The 18,867-nt window shown below is 41.6% G+C and overlaps 1 protein-coding gene across 1 annotated transcript in view; it reads right to left on the bottom strand.

Moving 5' to 3' along the window:
* YPEL2 (yippee like 2) overlaps nt 1-18,867 on the bottom strand; it is a 106,137-nt gene that overhangs the window by 23,336 nt on the left and 63,934 nt on the right. The gene's annotated exons all lie outside the window — the stretch shown is intronic.

Consider the following 18,867-nt stretch of genomic DNA (forward strand, 5'->3'; position numbering starts at 1 on the left):
CACTCACAGTATGATTACAGTTTAATAATACATCTCAAATAAGGAAGCAGCAAACTTCCTGGAGTTGTGTTACCAAGGGCCGGTAAGAGCTCACACTTGGTCCCAGAAGGCAGAGTTGGGGGCTTGATTTCTGCAGAAGGAGCAGCTGGATACAGGTTGGGGTAACTAAGTCATTGGCCTCCAGGACAAGTCACTGCTTTGGGGTTTCTGTCTTGCTAAGCTGCCCCCAATTTAGGGTGGGAGGCAAGCATTCGGAATAACTTTCATTTTTTTTTTTTTTTAATTTTTTTTCAACGTTTATTTATTTTAGGGACAGAGAGAGACAGAGCATGAACGGGGGAGGGGCAGAGAGAGAGGGAGACACAGAATCGGAAAGAGGCTCCAGGCTCTGAGCCATCAGCCCAGAGCCCGACGCGGGGCTCGAACCCACGGACTGCGAGATCGTGACCTGGCTAAAGTCGGACGCTTAACCGACTGCGCCACCCAGGCGCCCCGGAATAACTTTCATTTTATTGGAGCCTTGGACAGGGCGGCAAAACTGCGGCTTTTATGCAATAAAAGTAGTCAGTTACCCTGGATGGAAGTTCTGGTCCAAGCTGGGGTTTGTCCTCACCCAGGTCACCTTTCCTCCAACACTATAATAATAAGGTGGCCTATTTAGAGAGGCTCTGATTGTCTGGATGGGACAAGGTGCTGAGAGCAGATTGAACACCAGCAAAAAAATTGTTTTCATTCCACTCTCCTCTCCCTCCTCCTCTGTCTCTCCCCGGGAAAAGCAGACACACTGAACAACCTTTAGTGATAGATTCATACTATTAAGCAACGTAGTCAGGTCATCCTGTAATGTGTTCCAGCATTTTTGTTGAGAACCCTAAATTGGAAGAACACACAAGTTTAGGAGTGAGACACCCTGGGTTCAAATTATGACTCAGCCTCTTGGCTAAGAGGGCTTAGTAAATGTATTCTACTTTTCTGAACCTCCAACGTCTCACAAAGGGAATAATAATAATCTCTCCTGAAATGGTTTTAATGCAAATGAACTGAGACAACTGTGGAAAATATGCCTAGTATAGTACCTAGAATACAGAAGGTGATTAATAAACTCTTAATTTTCTTTCCAGAAGATAAAAGGCAGGAAGCATGAGGGCACACCAAGACTGTCCAAGCCTCTCACACTAGTGGAATAAAAAGACCAGCATCTCTAAATGTGCGGACTCATGACGTAAACATCTCTGATAATGAAGGCTCACAAGAACAACTAGAACTTTGTTTCCCTTCTCTAGATTCATACCACTCAGAAGTCCCAAATTGAGGCCTAGTCTGGCCCAAAGTGCATCTTGCTGAGGTCACAGTGAGGAGTCTCCTGGCTCCATTTATCTTCCCTAGTAACATTTGTCACAGTTCATAAACAAAGGATGGCATCAGGAAGAATGGGTAGGTGATGGGTAGGGAAGGGCATCTGTCTGTTCCACTACCATGTGCTTATCTATATTTCAGGGTCTCCCTTAAAAGAACCAGGTCAACCAAACCTCAAGAGTGAACTCTGCTATCAGCAAGGCCGAAGGAGAAACAAAATATCATGCATGCCCTGTTTTCCAACCTGCTGAGAAATAAACTTCACCCCTCCCCGCAAAAAACACTTGCTTACTAGATGGCAGATAATGGTCTCTTTAACCTAGTACCAGCTGGCTTCCTTCAACCAACTACTTCAAGTCTGTGGGGGTGGGGAGGCTGGCGGACTTTGTTCCTGCTACAGCTTGCTTCCTTCTTTCTTGCCAACAACCAGCATATATCTGATGGGAAACAGCCAGAGCTCCTGGCAGTGCAAAGTGGGGCAAGCCCTAGCATGACCTGCCCCCATGATCTGCCCCCAAGTGGGCACTGACAGGGGACAGGTGTAGGGGAGGAGAGAGCTGGGGCTAAATTGACTAAGGCTCATTTCCATAAAAGCAGCCCAGAATTCCCTTCACTTCAGTAGGCAGACGAGCAGGGCTTCCCCTGATATCTCTTGGATAATGATCCTTAATTCCTCTTTGAATCTATCCTTGGTATTAATTCTAACCTGATTTTATCTATAGGTACATGTTGAGGGGATGAGTAAACCATAATTTATTCACATGCCACAGAGACCACTCGATTTAAGGATCAGACGCCCAGACACCATTCACTCCTTCAGTTGTTTAACAAATAGTTCTTGAACATTTACCTCACCATTCTAGAACAGCAGCACCATTCTAGGTGCTGTTCTATACACGTTGGCAAATAAAACAAAGATGGTCTCTGCCCTACGGGGTGAGACAGACAATGTCCATGAAAATTACTAACTATGTAATTATAAATTATGAGAAATGCTATTGAGAGAAGTATCAGGTACAGTAATAGAGAATTATGGCGGGGGGGGGTCTCATTTAGATGAGGGAAGGCATCTCTAGGAGGTGACATTTAAGGACTTGGGATTTCAGTGGCAGTTGCCCATGAAGATCTTCCCTCACTGCTCAGCTAAGTTTCCTTGTCTTTTAATGAAAGGCTCTAAGAAGAATGAAAGTGTACCTCAGCCAGGGATGCAGTGAAGAACATTCTGGGAGAAGGTCAGGGGCTACAAAACGGTTCTTCTAAATCTCCTGCTGTGGATGCATTTGCTTCTCTTCCCTTTCTCCCCCACCCCCACGCCTATCTGTCTTCTGTCCAGAACCTTTCTGGTACATTTTTTTCTTCCCTACAACCTCTTCCTTGTTCCTGTCCCCCAGCATGTTCTCATCACTATGAGCATACTGCCCTCCCTGATGCAGCTCACAGAAGCCCTTCTTTGTTTTTGAAAACAGTTTTCTCCTTGGTCCCTATAGTCCTGCCCTTGAATCCCCAGATGCCAAATAGCTCTGACCTACAGGAGCTAAAACTCACCATTCTTGCTGGGCCAGCAGGCTAATTAAGAAGTCTTCTTTCTATAACTCTTTATCTCAGGATTGTTTTTCCTAAATTAGCATTAGCTAGTTCTGTATCAACACCATCTACTCCCCACTTTAAGGAGTTGGCTCTCTAGACTGTTGTGGAACCAGCCTAGATATCAGAGCCAGAAGACCTGGGTTTGAATCCCAGCTCCCCCTTTTACCGGGTTTGTGACCTTAGACAAGTAAGGATTCTTCTCTGGGCCTCAGGTTCCACATATGCAAGGTGAGAAGGAAGATAACACCTACTCTGCAGAGTTGTTATAAGAATTAGTCAAGAGGTATGCCAGATGAATGGAATGTTACAGTAGATGCACTACAAATAGGGGTCTTTGTTATTATATCAGCTATAAAATAACCTGTGTAGAATCTTGGCAGTGCCTCTTTCAGGAAAGGAACTGATTACCCTGTTAAGAATGGTGTCCAGATCTCCATTTCACCAACCACTTGGCCACCGTGGCTTTTTAATCTGTGTATTGCTAAAAACCAGGTGAAAGGATACTTCAGGACATGGTGAAGGGCATGGATCCCAGAATCTCAGATTGGAAGAAATCCTGAGAAAATTCTAGTCCAAGTTCTTTCTATCAGGCAGGACTGAATTTAACTCTCAGACAGATGGAAATCTTTTCCAATACATAGTTGAGCAACTGTCACCCTGCTGCCCCAGTAGTATTGTTCCTGTGATCACACACGTTGCTGGAATTACCTCAACCAGTCATTTAATCATTGATTGAAACAATATTTATGGAGCACCTACTATGTGCTGAGTACTATTCAAGGCACATAGATATGGAGGCAAGAAGACAAAGTCCTGCCCCTCATGAGACCAGCTATATGTAGAGACTGAAAAAGAAAGAAAAATAGCGGGGCGCCTGGGTGGCGCAGTTGGTTAAGCGTCCGACTTCAGCCAGGTCACGATCTCGCGGTCCGTGAGTTCGAGCCCCGCGTCGGGCTCTGGGCTGATGGCTCAGAGCCTGGAGCCTGTTTCCGATTCTGTGTCTCCCTCTCTCTCTGCCCCTCCCCCGTTCATGCTCTGTCTCTCTCTATCCCAAAAATAAATAAATGTTGAAAAAAAAAAAAGAAAAATAGCAAGAAGAGGGATGGAGGGAGAGAGGGAAGGAGGAAGGAAAGAGAAAAAAAGGGATGGAGGGAGGAAGAGGAAGGAAGGAAGGAAGGAAGGAAGGAAGGAAGGAAGGAAGGATAGACAGAGAAATGATATAAAGAAAACAAAACAAGGTAAGAGAATAGAGTGATGAGGGGCAGGGGTAATGAGGTAGTGTTGCCAGAGGAGGCCTCTCTGAGACGACATCTAACTAGAGACCTGATGCACAAGGAGCCAGACATGGTAAGATATAGAGAAGAGCATCCTAAGCAGTGGAGACCTCAGTGTAAAGTCCCTAAGCAGAAACAAGCTGGATGCATTCAAGGTACAGAAAGAATTTCCACATGGTTGTGGGTAGTGAAGCTGCAGGTGCCAGAGTATGTAGGGCCTTGAAGGTTGAATTTTATTCTAATTGCAGCATTTAAGCAGAGGACCAGCAAGATCTGATTTATGCTATGTAAGGATTCCTGTGGCTATTCTTGGAAATGTGCTATAAGGGGCATGAGTGAAAGTAAGGAGACCAGTTATGGAAGTTGTTGCAGGAGCCCAGGAAAGGTAGATGAATGCTTGAACCAGGTTGTAGCATTGAAGATGGTGCAATCTGGCCAGATTTGAGATATATTTTAGGGGTAGAGCTAAAAAGACTTCCCTATGGGTTAGATATGGGGGTGGGGATTGATAGAGGGGAATCAAAGATGTCTTGATTTTGAACCTAGTAAGCTGGGAAGATAGTAGTGCTATATAATGAGATGGGATTGTCTGGGAAAAATCACTTATTTCATATCTTTCTTTTCCTCTAGACTGAAAGTTCTAGGCGGGCAGCGTCCCTAACTCTCATGTTCCCTGCTGTATGCTCAGTGTCTGGCACAATGCCTGGCATGCAAAGTAATAAAAGCAGCTACCAGTAGTAGAGTGTTAGTACATGCACAGTGCTGTGCTCCATACTTTATAGTCATTGTCTCATTGAATCCTCACAGGAGAACTGTGAGGAGATACTTGTTCGAATCCTTATTTTACAAACAAGGAACTGGGTTCAGAGAACTGACATAACAGCCTCAAGGCATCACTGTTACTAGGTAGTAATGCTTAACAGTGATGTGTCTGGCTCCAAATTCTTCTCTCTCTCTCTCTCTCTCTCTCTCTCTCTCTCTCTCTCTCTCTCTTTTAGTGTAGATTCCACGCCCAGCATGGAGCCCAGCACGGGACTCAAATTCACAACCCTGAGATCAAGACCTGAGCTGAGATCAAAAGTCGATGTTTAACCAACTGAGCCACCCAGGTGCCCCCTGGCTCCAAATTCTATGCATACCACATGGTGTGTAGGTGGATATAGATGGATGGGTGGGTGGATGGAGGGTTCGTGGGTGGATAGATGGATCAATGGATGTATGGATTGGAGGCAATATACTTACTGAAAATCATTTATAATAAAGTGACTAGAGGAAAAACATATAGTAAGTTCTAGAAAGCTTTAAGATATACACACACACATACACACACACACACATATATACATATTTGTATATATATGTATACATATATACATATATATACATGTATACATATATACATATATACACATATATACAAATATATTATATATATACATATATATACATATATATACATATATACACATATATACAAATATATACAAATACAAAAAATTACCTTTTCAGGGAGTATTTTCTAGTACTTTTTTCAATGATCTGGGATTACTTTCAAAGCATTAGGATCACATGAAATATTTTTGATGTTTGAAAAATATCTTTGGGACTTGATCAGAATAAAGGCAGAAAATATTGCTGTGAGTCAGGCAGCCCAGAACCTAGAGCTACTCAGCAGTATCACTTTCATGGCTAAACAAGAACAGCAAATCTTAGTTGGGGCCTACTAGGGTACAATCAGTTCCACAGTGTTACTAGTAGGTGTTCTATTAGACTACAGCTTTCTCAAGGAGAGTATCCTACACCTAGCTCATGTTGGTACAGTGACTCAGGTCAGGAACCTGGGACCCAGCTTAGATCCCTCACTTTCTATCACTAAAATAATGAAAATACAAAATTTGTTGAGCAGTTACTGTGCCAGATGCTGTTCTAGACACATAGATCTCATTTGATCTTTACCACAACCCTATGCTGCAAATCCTATTATTATCCTCATTTTACAGATGAGGAGGCTGAGGCAGATGGCTTAAGTAACTTGGCCAAGTCACACTGCTAGGAAGTGTATGGGATCAATGCAATCTGAAACCACATAGCCTGTGTAGGTAGCCCTTATGCCACCTCACTGAACAATCAAGTCCTGTGGATTCTGCCTTATTAATCATACTCTCATTCAGCTCTTCCTCTCTGTCTCCATGGTTACCACCCTCGGTTAGACATTGCATCTTTTCTCATCTGCAATATTACCACATCCTCCTAAAGTATCTCCCTCTCTGCCTTTCTCTACTCCTTCCTTCCATAACTGACCAAGTTGGAATTTGATGCCCATCTGGTCATGTCATGTGTCTGTTCAAAATCTTTAAATGGCTTCTTGCTGCCCATGAGTTAAAACACAACTCCTTGGGGCACAGGGGTGGCTCAGTTGGTTAAGCCTCAGCCTTTGGCTCAGATCATGATATGGTGGCTCATGAGTTTGAGCCCCGTATCAGGCTCTGTGCTGACAGCTCAGAGCCTGGAGCCTGCTTCAGATTCTGTGTCTCCCTCTCTCTCTGACCCTCCCCCACTCGTGCTGTCTTTCTCTCTCACACACACACACACACACACAAATAAACATTAAAAAATATAAACAAACAAACAGAAACAAAACAAAACAAAACAAAAAACCCAAACTCTTTAAAAGGCATTTCAAGACGTGGCTCCATCCACCTTATGCAGCCTCTTCCTCCTCTCCTGCTGTTTACCTTGAACCCTGTTACAGGCATCACCAAACGTGTGCTCTCTCAAATGTGAATACTGGGGTTGGGTTGCCCTCTCTGCCCACAATGCTTCCTTCTTATCTCATCGGTGCAACACCACACCTTCCCTTACATATGTGCATGTCTGCGCACATACCTTGTCTATCGGTGATCCCTCTATATTCTTTGAGACTCAGCTCCTAAGATGCCTCCTCTGTGAAGCATTTTCTCACTCTCATAACCAAATTTAGAAACCTCTTCCTCTTCTTTGGCATTGCCCCTTCATAACTCTGATGAAACACACCATTTTTTTCATTGCAATTTTCTCTTTACAAACTGTCTCTCTTTATGATGGTAAGGTCCACGAGGGCAGGAACCATAGTTACCTTGTTACTGCTGTATCTCCAGCATCTGTACATGTTAAAAAGTCATTGTTAAGTGAATAAATGAGTGACTTGTTGAAACGAATTGATTTTCGAAGTAGAAGTAGATTTCAAAACCTGGGAAACGTTTTTTCTCACACTTTCCCATTGTTAGATTTATCTACCTGGGGATTTTTACTGCAGCGGGGCTCAGATTGTAGTTATAGAGTGGTTAAGAATGGAGACTTTGGAGTCACATTATCTAGGTTTAAAACTTGGGTCTACCATCTGCTAGCTGTGGGCATGTAGGAAGTCACCATCTCACTAAGCCCAAGGGTTTTGGGGGGTGGGGGGGTTGTTTTGTTTTTGTTTGTTTTTAACTTTAAAACTGAATTAATAATAGGGCCTACATTATAGGGTTAATGTAAAGGCTAATGAAAAAAGAACATATGGAGCATTTGATGACTGGCACAGAGCTAGTGCTCAATACAGAAGAGCTATTATTAGTAACTATTTTCCTGACAGCTTCACTTGACCCCATTATGTCACCATCACTCATGGAACCAAATGTCTAGAGTCTGGTTCTCAAACATAGACACTCAATTTTAGCAGGTTTTGCATTTACCATAGTACTGGGTCACCTTGGACACAGGACCTTGGGGAATATGGATCCAGATGGTAGCGGAAACTGGGAGTGGCTTTCTGCTTCTAAGTCATGATTTATTGCCTAGAAACCAAAAGTAAGCACTGCCAACCAATCAGCAGATTACCTGAATTCTTCAAAACTCCCACCCTTTTACCCCTTTGCTCTCCCTTGCATTTGGAAAAAGGTGATTGGTGTAGGCAGCCTGGATACAAACAGCAAAAGAAGGAAGGAGGAAAAGAAGTGGGATATAGAGACTTTCAGGGTAGACTACAGGCTGTTTTGTTCCTCCTGTTGGCCACAAAGGGGTGTACAAGAAGCAACCTGGATAAACAAATCCCCCCAGTGTGTATCCACACATGGTTGGAAGAAATGCCTTCCTTTCAATTCTCATGCAGAAAGAAGGGGTTGTAGTCTCTGTTTCAGACCTGAGTTTCCTAGATGCTGATTCTAGCAGCCTCTTTTAAATTTTTTTTTTAACGTTTATTTATTTTTGAGACAGAGAGAGACAGAGCATGAACGGGGGAGGTTCAGAGAGAGGGAGACACAGAATCTGAAACAGGCTACAGGCTCTGAGCTGTCAGCACAGAGCCCGACGCGGGGCTCGAACTCACGGACCGCAAAATCATGACCTGAGCTGAAGTTGGCCGCTTAACTGACTGAGCCACCCAGGCGCCCCTAGCAGCCTCTTTTAGATGTCATAAGACTATCACGGGGATCTTGAACTAAATGGCCAAGATTATAAATTGTATTCATTGTGCGCCAATGAAGTGAATGAGGAGTAACAAGGAAAAGAACAAGATAATTCCTCAAAAGGTTTCAAAAGCTTCATGGCAAATCACTTTCTAAGAAAGAAAGAAAGAAAGAAAGAAAGAAAGAAAGAACGAACATAATTTGGGGTTAAGGGTGAAGTTTTCTTTTGAATGTGCAATGTTTTATAATTATTTTACATGTAGCTATTTTAGCAATACTGTCATCACAGCCATCCTTCTGCAAAGCTCACCTTTCTGGTTTAAAGGATACTAGGTTAGAAAACAAGAATTAATAGAAAGGGCTTGGTTTTATAATCTATGCCCAGAGAGAGAGAGAGAGTGGGTTTTTCTAAATGGATTAATCAGAAAGCAATCATTTTGGAGAGCTTATGAGCTCCTATACCTGGTCCCTCTTCCCAGTACCTGCTTTCTCACATCTTCATTTTTTCATTCTTTATGTATGTTTTCTTATGAAGCAAAAGATATGTTTGTTCTTATAATGCAAAGTCACTTTTAAATTCTTCCCCACTCTTTACCTTGTTTGGTCAGAAAAGAATTTTTGTACATTTATCCCATGGGAGGAATGTGGCAGCAGAAATCAGGAAAAAAAAAAAAAAAAAAAAAGAGAGAGAATCTATGTCTCTCAGAATGACTAAATTGAAATATAAACAAACAAACAGACAATTCCAAATGCTGAGAAGCATGTGGAGAAACTGGAACTGTCATGGACTGCTGGGAGAAATGCAAAATGGCACAAATATTTTGGAAAAAGTTTGTTAGTTCCTTCTAAATACAAACAACCACTTGCCATATAACTCAACAATTTGACTTTGAGGGATTTCCCCAAGAATGGTAAAAATATATACATAATATGCACAAAAACCTATCCACAAATGTTTATAGCAGCTTTTTCCATAATAGCCAGAAACTGGCAACAATACAAGTGCCCATTATGGATAAATATACTGCAGTATAGCCATACAAGGGAATACTATTCAGCAATAAGAAGGAATGACCTACTTGGGTTCCTGGGTGGCTCAGTCAGTTACGTGCCCAACTTCGGCTCAGGGCATGATCTCATGGGTCGTGAGTTCGAGCCCTGCATGGGGCTCTGCGCTGACAAGCTCAGAGCCTGGAGCCTGTTTCCGATTCTGTGTCTCCCTCTCTCTTTGCCCCTCCCCCACTCATACTCTGTCTCTCTCTCAAAAGTAAACAAACATTAAAAATTTTTTTTTAAAAATAAGGAATGACCTACTCATGCGTGCAATAACAGATGAATCTCTAAAGCATTATGTTAAAGTATTATGACAGATTCAATAGGCTACATACTATAAGGTGTTCTGAACATTCTGAACAGGCAAAACTACAGGAACAGAAAATAGATCAGTGGTTGTCGGGGGCTAGAGAGAGGAGGGGGATCACTATAAAAGGGACATGAAGGAACTTTTAGAGGTGATTTAAATATTCTATATCTTAATTGTGATGGTTACACAACTGTACCCATTTGTTAAAACTCAGGTACACCTCAAGAAGGTGAATTCTGCAATCTGTAAACTATATCTGACTTGAAAAGCTATTTGTATTTCTTTGGCTTTTGAGTTTCAAAATCCTAGGCCATCAAACGTAAGAAAAAAAGATTCCAGGGAAGAACAAAGCATTTGGGAGAAGATACCATAAATCAAAGCAAGATTTCCCCACCTCTCTCACTTGAAAAGGACTCCCTCACCCAAAGAGATTAGGGGTGAGAGAGGGGGAAAGAAAGTAGTCAGAGAGATTAGTGAGGTCTGGAGGTAAAAAGGTTAAACCTAAAGAGACCCCATGGAAAGAATTAGAGTTCATGTTCATTGACTGCCCAACCTATGACTGAATTAGCTCACATGTGGCCTCACCAGGCCATAGTGCTGAGGACTTTCCTTGGGCAGCAGATAGCACATCACTCTCTGACCAACCAGCTGAAATGATCCATGTTTGTGCCTGAAACGTTGCTCAGCTCTTTGTCCAGCATACCCCACGTGGAGAAACCCTTTTCCTTGCTATTACATGAGTGACTGCCAGCCCCCATGCTCCCCACCCCTTGTACTTTGGTTTGACTGAATGAAACCATTTGAGAACCTTCACTCCCACCATGAGATGTGAAACACATGCCTGCTTTAGTTACCTTTTCTATCTTCTAAAGTTCTGTCTCATTTACCTTACTGTTTCCAATGGAATGAAGGTAAAAGCTAAAACAATCTTTCCTTTCTCCCACAACAGTCCATAAATATCACTAGTCTCCTCTTATGTCGAGGTTGAAAGGAATAATTCTTCTATTAGATGACCATCCTTACATCCACATGAATATTTGTTCATCCAACATCACTGAGCTGCTAGTTTTTCAACTGTAATGAGTCCGGGTACCTGGACTCTGGGAAGAGTCCTGGGGAAGGAGACAGACAATCTGGTAAGGACCATAGCACAGGCCTAGGTCAAGAGCTAGAGGGACCCAGTGTTAGACAGGCAGCAAGAGGTCTCTGGGAAGCCTTTCTATAACTATACTTTCCAGTTCAAACCAGTAATTGCAATGGTAGCTCTGATCTTTTCTTCTTTGGGCAACCACCCACTCCCCTTTGTTAAATAAGTACTCCCTGAAGGGATTGAAGAAACTTCCTGAGGGCAGGGACCCTGTCTATTTATCTCTAGCACAATGTCTGGCTCAGAAATACTTGTTGAAAGAATGTGTAAGTTTTGGGGGATATTTACTATTTGCCAAATATCAAGACACATGTAAAGAAATATAAAATAAAATATGCTTAGAAAATGCATGCAAAGAATCATTATAAAACATCCTATTCTAATTCTTATTTGTCTAGTGATTCACATGCATTTTTCCACTTTGAAAACCACACATCCCTGCCTTGCCTTCACCACTACGATAGCAACAATAACCAACATTTCTTCAGCTCTAGGGTGCCAGGCTCCATCTCAGCTCTTGATGTACATTATCACACTTAGTTCTTACCACAACTTTCTTTTAGAGATCAGTCAGCTGAGCCTCAAAAGGTAACCAACCTATCCAAGGTCACACAGCTAAATCTAGCCTGGAAGACTGCTTTTTAGTCCCACATGCCAGTTAGTCTCCTGCCTACAGAAAGGATCTTTACAGGCATGCTCATGTTGAGTTCTGCCTGCCTCATGGCATAGCTTATTAGGGCAAATCACCCGTAGGCTACACCTGGGTCTACCCAAGGCAAGATGAAATATGTGATGCATTGGACACAACAGGTCCAAACCAGTTATCTCTGTGGTAACTTTGGCCTTTCCTTTGCAAGATGGCTACCCACACCTCCTTGTTAAACAGAAACTCCCACAGGTCCTTCCTATAGGTAGGGCCCCAGAAGGTCAGTGGCTCTTCCTTTCCTCAATCCTCCTCCCTCAGATGGCTGGCATTCTCGCTGGTGCTATTTCTTTATAATATCATGGAGATATAAAATGAAATGAAACCTGAGTCTTGGGTATGCCCTGTCACCATGGAAACAACTTCAAACCTGGGTGCCTCCAGGAAAAGTGGGTGCTGTTCTTCCAATAGCAGCGGGAAAAAGGGACGGGGAACTGGACAAAGCCAAAACAAGCTCCTGCTGGGCTGGCAGCAGTTTCGGTAATACACATGGCATGTTCCACATTGGATTATGTCATCAGCAGCAACATTATCAACCTATATTCCTAATCTTTGACACTGTGCTGGCCTGGTACAGAACGTACCAACCAAATGAACGACAGGTCAAATTATCTTACTTTTGTGAAGGGACATTTTAAAGTCTATTAAGGTGGCTCAAAGAATATGGTAGGAAAAAAACAAGCAGTAATAAATTTTAAGAACATACTGTGACTGAATTTTGGTTTCTCGGAATGGGAAACCAAAATTTTCCCAAGAGACTCCATTATTAAAGCCATAAATAAAATATCCCTGCTTGGTTGCTGTGCCTGCATGGCCTTGCTCCGGACAATGAGCTCAGAATGAGAAGCAGGCAGTCCAGGGGAGGCTGGGGAGGTGAGCAAGGTTTGAGACCATTCTGCTTCTTCTGCATGTTGCCTGCATATCAGACCAGGATGCAAGAATAAAAAGCAAATTATGCTTTATTGAAGACCAATAAAGATGGTTACCATGAAAATTATCAAACAGGATTCTAAAATTCAAGGATGTTTTTTTCTAGCTGATATCCTTCCTTTTTTCTTTCCATAAACGTACATACTCTGGAAGTAAAAGCAAGTGCATGGTGCAGGGACCAACTACTTGCCTGATCACCTAGGTGCTGTGTTCTAGTTTGTCTGCTCATAAAACTCATGACCAAGTGCCGGTGACTTAACTTCCTCTCTTCCTTTGTAGAGGTGGTGTGGAGAGATGAATATTAGATCCTAACTAGCACTATAGTGCTAGCAATACTCAGCCAAAAAAAAAAAAAAAAAAAGGTGACACTTGCTAAGTCCTATTTGATTGAGTCAATGTGCTGGACACATTATGGCTACTATTTGATCCTAACAATAACTTGAGTATGGTTGCTGGTATCCCTAAATTCATGGATGATGGAAAATAGTCCCTAGAATTGCAGCTACTTCCTCAGAGTGATCAATACATAAGCATGCAGTCAGGCTTCAAATCCCCATCTGTCTAATTCCAAAGCCAACCTTCTTTCTACTTTATCCTGCTTATTTCTGAGCTTGGAATAAACCATTAGCATGATTTTAATTCAATATAAGTATAATTTAACAGTTCTGTCATAGTTTTCAAGTAATTTTCTAATGCCTTAAAAAATTCAGCTTTCCCAGCTATCCTGTCTCTCATTAAAATGATCCCATGGGGCACCTGGGTGGCTCAGTCAGTTAAGTGGTTAAGCATCCAACTTCAGCTCAGGTCATGGTCTGATGGTCTGTGAGTTTGAGCCCCATGTTGGGCTCTCTGCTGTCAGCACAGAGCCTGCTTGGATCCTCTGTCCCCCTGTCTCTGCCCCTCCCCCGCTTGTGCGCTTTCTCAAAAATAAACATTAGGGGGAAAAAAGATCCTGTATCACCTAGAGGGGAATTAGAAGTCTCTTCATGACACGCAAACTTTTAATCTTTGGCTTGTTCCAAGCTGGCCTGGAGAGTTAGCCCTGAATGGCCCCACAGAGATGGTGTGGTATGTTAGGGTACTTTAGTCACTTCTACGTAGGCAAGTTTTTTACTTTCATCATTTCTATCAGTCTGAACAACTGAACGCAACAACTTTTTTCCTTAAAATCACAGCCCTACAATCAACAGGCCTGAAATCATATAAAATAAAGGTATAACAATTCTTCCTGAGGTTTGAACTCTTGACTTCCAATGGAAAAGACAGAATTTCTATTTCATAAAAAAACCGGGGGGGGGGGGAAAACAAGAGGAGAAAACAAAACCTCCATGATAGTTTGGGTGTGTGCTTGGTCTGATCTGCCAGTAAGTTTCCTATTTGGTAGTTATTCCTGTTTCCTGAATGTCAGGCTGGGGCCACAGACTGGGAGGGGGTGGGGGGCTTCGCATCAGAACAAGAATTAACAAATCCCAGCTCTTCCATGAGCATGTTATTTATGCTCTGAACCTTAGTTTATTCCTCTGTAAAATGGAGTATTTGCTTCATAGGATTGTTGCAAAATTAAGCAAATAATGTACATAAAAATAAAACACAACAGTCCTCTTCATTTCACTCCCAATTCAAATAGCAATCCGTAATCATAACAGCCATTTTATTACTGAGTCCTTACTATGTGCCAGGCACTGAGCACATAGATTATCTTTTTACTAAGTGAAACCAGTATTTGAAACCAGGTTCACTGACTCCAGAGAATGCCCTGTGCCCTGCTCTAGGTTCAGATTAAAGGATTTATGAGCAATTACTTCTGCAGGAAACAGCTGCCCATGAGGGTGGTGGTTGATGTGGCTGGATATTTGGCCAACTAGGGAGAGCCATGCATAACCCTTTGTTCTCCCACTCTGCATAATTAGTACCACTGATTTTCTGCTCCCAAGGATTAGTTCCCTGACTAAACTAGGCACATAATAGATGTCCAAAAAATGCTTGTTGAATAAATAAATGCAAATAGTAAACTGATTGCTCCTGATTTAACCATTTACCTACCTTGTGTAGGAAGCATTTAATGCCAACCTCCTCTCCATTCTCCTCTTAGGGGTACTAACATATTAAACAGATTTTGAAAGCTTTTAGTTCTCCACCGGCCACATTAATTCAATGTTCACCAACCAGATATTAAGTATGTACTATTAATCAAGGGGCCAAGGATTACACATGGGATCTATTGCAGCGTATTAGAAAACAACAAAGCCCACCTTACACTCAGCTATGGGATACACAATACCTTTCAGGCAGCAGCAACCTTTGTGGCTTTGCTTAAATTAATTTTTAATTCACATTCCCTGAACCCCTACTTATTAAGCAGTCATGACAGGCAGGCTAAGAAAGCATCCTGTGAAGAAGCCATACAAGAATTAAGAAGGCTGAAGGAAAAGAGGTGCTAAAATTTGGAACACAGTGTAGGGAAAGACCATAGGGCTGGGAAGCCAGGCTATGATTCCTGACCCTGTCATTCCCATGAAAACTTCCTAACCTCAATTTCATCATCTATAAAATGGGAATAATCAGCATTTGTCATTACTTTCCCATAGGGTGGTGAGGACTCCTGGGATGATGTGAGGAAATGCCTCACTGCGAGGATCTTAAATGAGGTCATGTAGGCAAAGTGCCCGATTCAAGGTGTGGCGCAAGCCAAGCACTCCATGAACATCAGTGATCTCCCCTCACTTTCCCCAGCCTGATCTCCTGGACAGCCCCTGAGGTGTAAGAGCTTGAAGTGTGAGGATTGCTGGTTTGAAACTGGTTGTATCTAGCACACATTATCTTTTCTCTCCTCCTGGTCTGCCAAAGGCAAACAAGAATGAAATGATAACAGACACATCCACTGAAGCAAAACAGGTCACAGGAATAAGATAATATACTCAAGGACAAATAAAAGTCAATTGCAGCTCAGCCCAGAATGCATAAGTAAAAATTCATGGGAAGTAGATAAGGTATTTCTTATTTTATACAGAACAGACTTTTAAAATAATTTCACCAATACGAAAACACACGGATATGTACACACTTGTGTGGTTTTAATATCTTCTTTCTTCCCTATTTAAATTGCCTAACCAAGGTGAGAACTCTCTAAGCCATGGAGAAAAGCTTTTGGAAAAGTTATGGTATAAAATCAAGTGTAGGCAAAAATATTTACTGTGTTAAATGAAGGCACCAGAATACAAAATTACTTACACTGACTGGTTATGCAAAGCTATGCATGTGGATGATCCTGGAGGCAAACAAAAACAGCTGATTTATTAGAATGGTTGAACCGTCACCCAGCGCCTAGAATCTAATGTATGTTTCATAGTTGTTCGGTGAGTGAGAAGACTTGATTCTCCGTATACTATAACTGAATACTCATTTCCCTTTGTTAGCCAGTTATTCAGAGATAATGCTGCCTCTTTGTGACATAATTTTGTTTTTTTACAATTCTTTTATCTCTTCACTTAATGCAATCCAATTTCCCCCAAAGAAATTTGTATAAGCAGGAAAGTTTGGAGAGTCTAATATGGGGGTTAGTAGACAGAAATCCTAAAGGTCACTCATGCATTTCTGATACCAAAGATAAGAGAAACATTTGTAGATAAGCAGGAGACCTGATTTTTATTCATTAACTGGCCAAATATCCTTGGAGAAAACAATCCCACAGGGTCTCAGTTGACAGCTCTGTGAATGGGGTTAGACAGATGACCTCCTGCAGGCTTTTCAGTTACTTTAAATGTTAAAAGTCAAGATAAAACTTGCTGGGTCAATTAAGACTAGATGAGCCTTCCAAATATTTGAAAACTTTATTTTCTCAAATGAGCACCAACACAGATTGAAATATGACAGAAACAATGCACTTTTCTCTAATACTGAATAACTATGTACAAATACAGGAAAAAGTGAGGACAAATTATTTGAAAATAATTATCTTTGTTATTGAAGCAAAGTGACCTGAAAAATGCCACCAAAAAAAAAAAAAAAAAAAGATAAAGAAAATAACAAAACCCAAACCCAACAAATACAGTTTGTAAACACAAGCATAAATAGACAGATTCTATTCTATCGAAAGATCGTCTCTGCAGGTTGGAAAAGGGAACCGACTCTCACTTTCACCAAAATGTTATATAAAAACATATAGGCAGATCCAATTTGGTGATGATTATAGCTTGTTTCTTCTTGGCTTTACCTTTCACTGCTGGCAGATTTCATGACTGTATTTTGCTTAAGAAGATTAAACATCTCTTTCCTCCACCTTGACCACTAGTACGTTTTCTGTTAAGAGTCAGACTCTTTCTTAAAATATGTAAGTTGATTGGGTTTAAGATTTCCTAGCCTCTTCCTGAACCTGAGGCAATCTGATCTTGAAATAAAATAAGCTGTTTACCTACAAGGTATTGTGTATGATTTTACTGATGTTCTTTTAACCCAAACCAGTTAATGAGGTGGCTTTTACAACAAAGGGAACCCTACGGTACATAAGGAGTACACTCACATCTCAGAAATACAGATTTGACTCTGGTCTTCACAAAACAACAGATTTCCTTTACAATCTGTGAAAGTTGAGCACACAACGAAAGAGGAGCAAACTGGCAATAGCTCCATGCTCAGAAAAACAAAATCCTCATGGTTTGCACTGTTGGTCCACTCAGAAACAAAACCACCAGAGAGAAAGAGAAGAAAAGTCTTATGTGCCGAAGGTGTAAACTGTAGATATAGTGTCCCCAATTAAAAAAAAAAAGAAAAAAGAAAAAAAACAGGAGGCACAATCCAAAGTGCTTTTTGCACACACGTGTGCGTGAGTGTGCGCGTGTGTGCGCGCACACACACATTAAAAACAAGATCCCAATTTGTTGGAAATTCTTCTAACAAAAGGAATCACTACGTTGTTACTAAATTTGATTTTATTTATTTTCTTTTCTAGCCAATACTGGTACAAGAAAATATTTCAATTCTCAACCTGGTAATGTAGCGCAGAGTCTGTTCCTTCGGGAAAGAAATGCAGAGAGGCATTGCTTTACTGCCTCAGTCCAGACTAACGTGATACAGATCTTTTTTTAAAAAGAGTATATTGATGATCACTATTTCCCTTAAAATATACTTCAAGAAATGCAGAGGAAACCATAGAATTTAAAAATGAAAATAAAAAGTGCTCTCAGGGGATCTGAGAAAACAGCACCAAATATATTATTTAAAAAATTAAATATTATTTACAAAAGTATATTTCACAAGCAACTTTTTAAATATACATATCCACTTGAAAATCTTTTTATAAAGGGGACACCTCTTTTTCACACAATGACCCACCAGTAAAGATTTACTCTATCCTATCTCCATGATCTTGCTGTCATAGGAGTTGGGGCAGCACTCAGTCAGGCCCAGCTGACAATCTGTGGCCATCAAGTTTGGCTGTATTTGATTCATATCAAATCAACCCATCAGCAGCCTGAGACTAACATCCTGGGGGTTTGGGTGTAACCCAGGGCTGCCAATGCCACATGACCTAGGGCAGCATAGGGGAGATGGAACTAGAGGGTCTGCTGGCTAGATTTCAGTTGCAAATGAAGGCAGCTGCTGGCTGAGGTATAGAACTTCATGCCTTTCCTTTCTCACTCCTCCCTCTCCCTGCCCTGCTACTCCCTGCACCCTGCCTAGGCTTTACCATCAAACTCCAATTCCCTGAACCTGCCAGGGGTGAATGGATGAGGTCTTTGGTTATGCTCTGAGTCAATAATTTGGTGAGGAAATTAAAGAATGAACTGACTGAGGCCATGAGTTGATGTGTCCCCATCACTCAGCTGCGGTCTCTCCAATACTGCTAGACATTAGGTAGACAAGCCATGAATGGAGATAAAGTTATAAGAAGCACTTTTGGTTTCATTGACACAAAGGGATAGCCTAATGAGTTGTGTTTTTTTCCCCTGTAGTTACAGAAAAACCAACATTCTACTCAGATCTTTCGCAGCAAGTACGGCGCCATGCACCCACTGGATGCTCAATGGGTAATAGAAGAAAGAAAGAAAGAAAGAAAGAAAGAAAGAAAGAAAGAAAGAAAG

Source organism: Herpailurus yagouaroundi, unplaced genomic scaffold (genome assembly GCF_014898765.1).
Source record: "Herpailurus yagouaroundi ecotype Mexico unplaced genomic scaffold, PumYag 189, whole genome shotgun sequence".
NCBI lineage: Eukaryota > Metazoa > Chordata > Mammalia > Carnivora > Felidae > Herpailurus > Herpailurus yagouaroundi.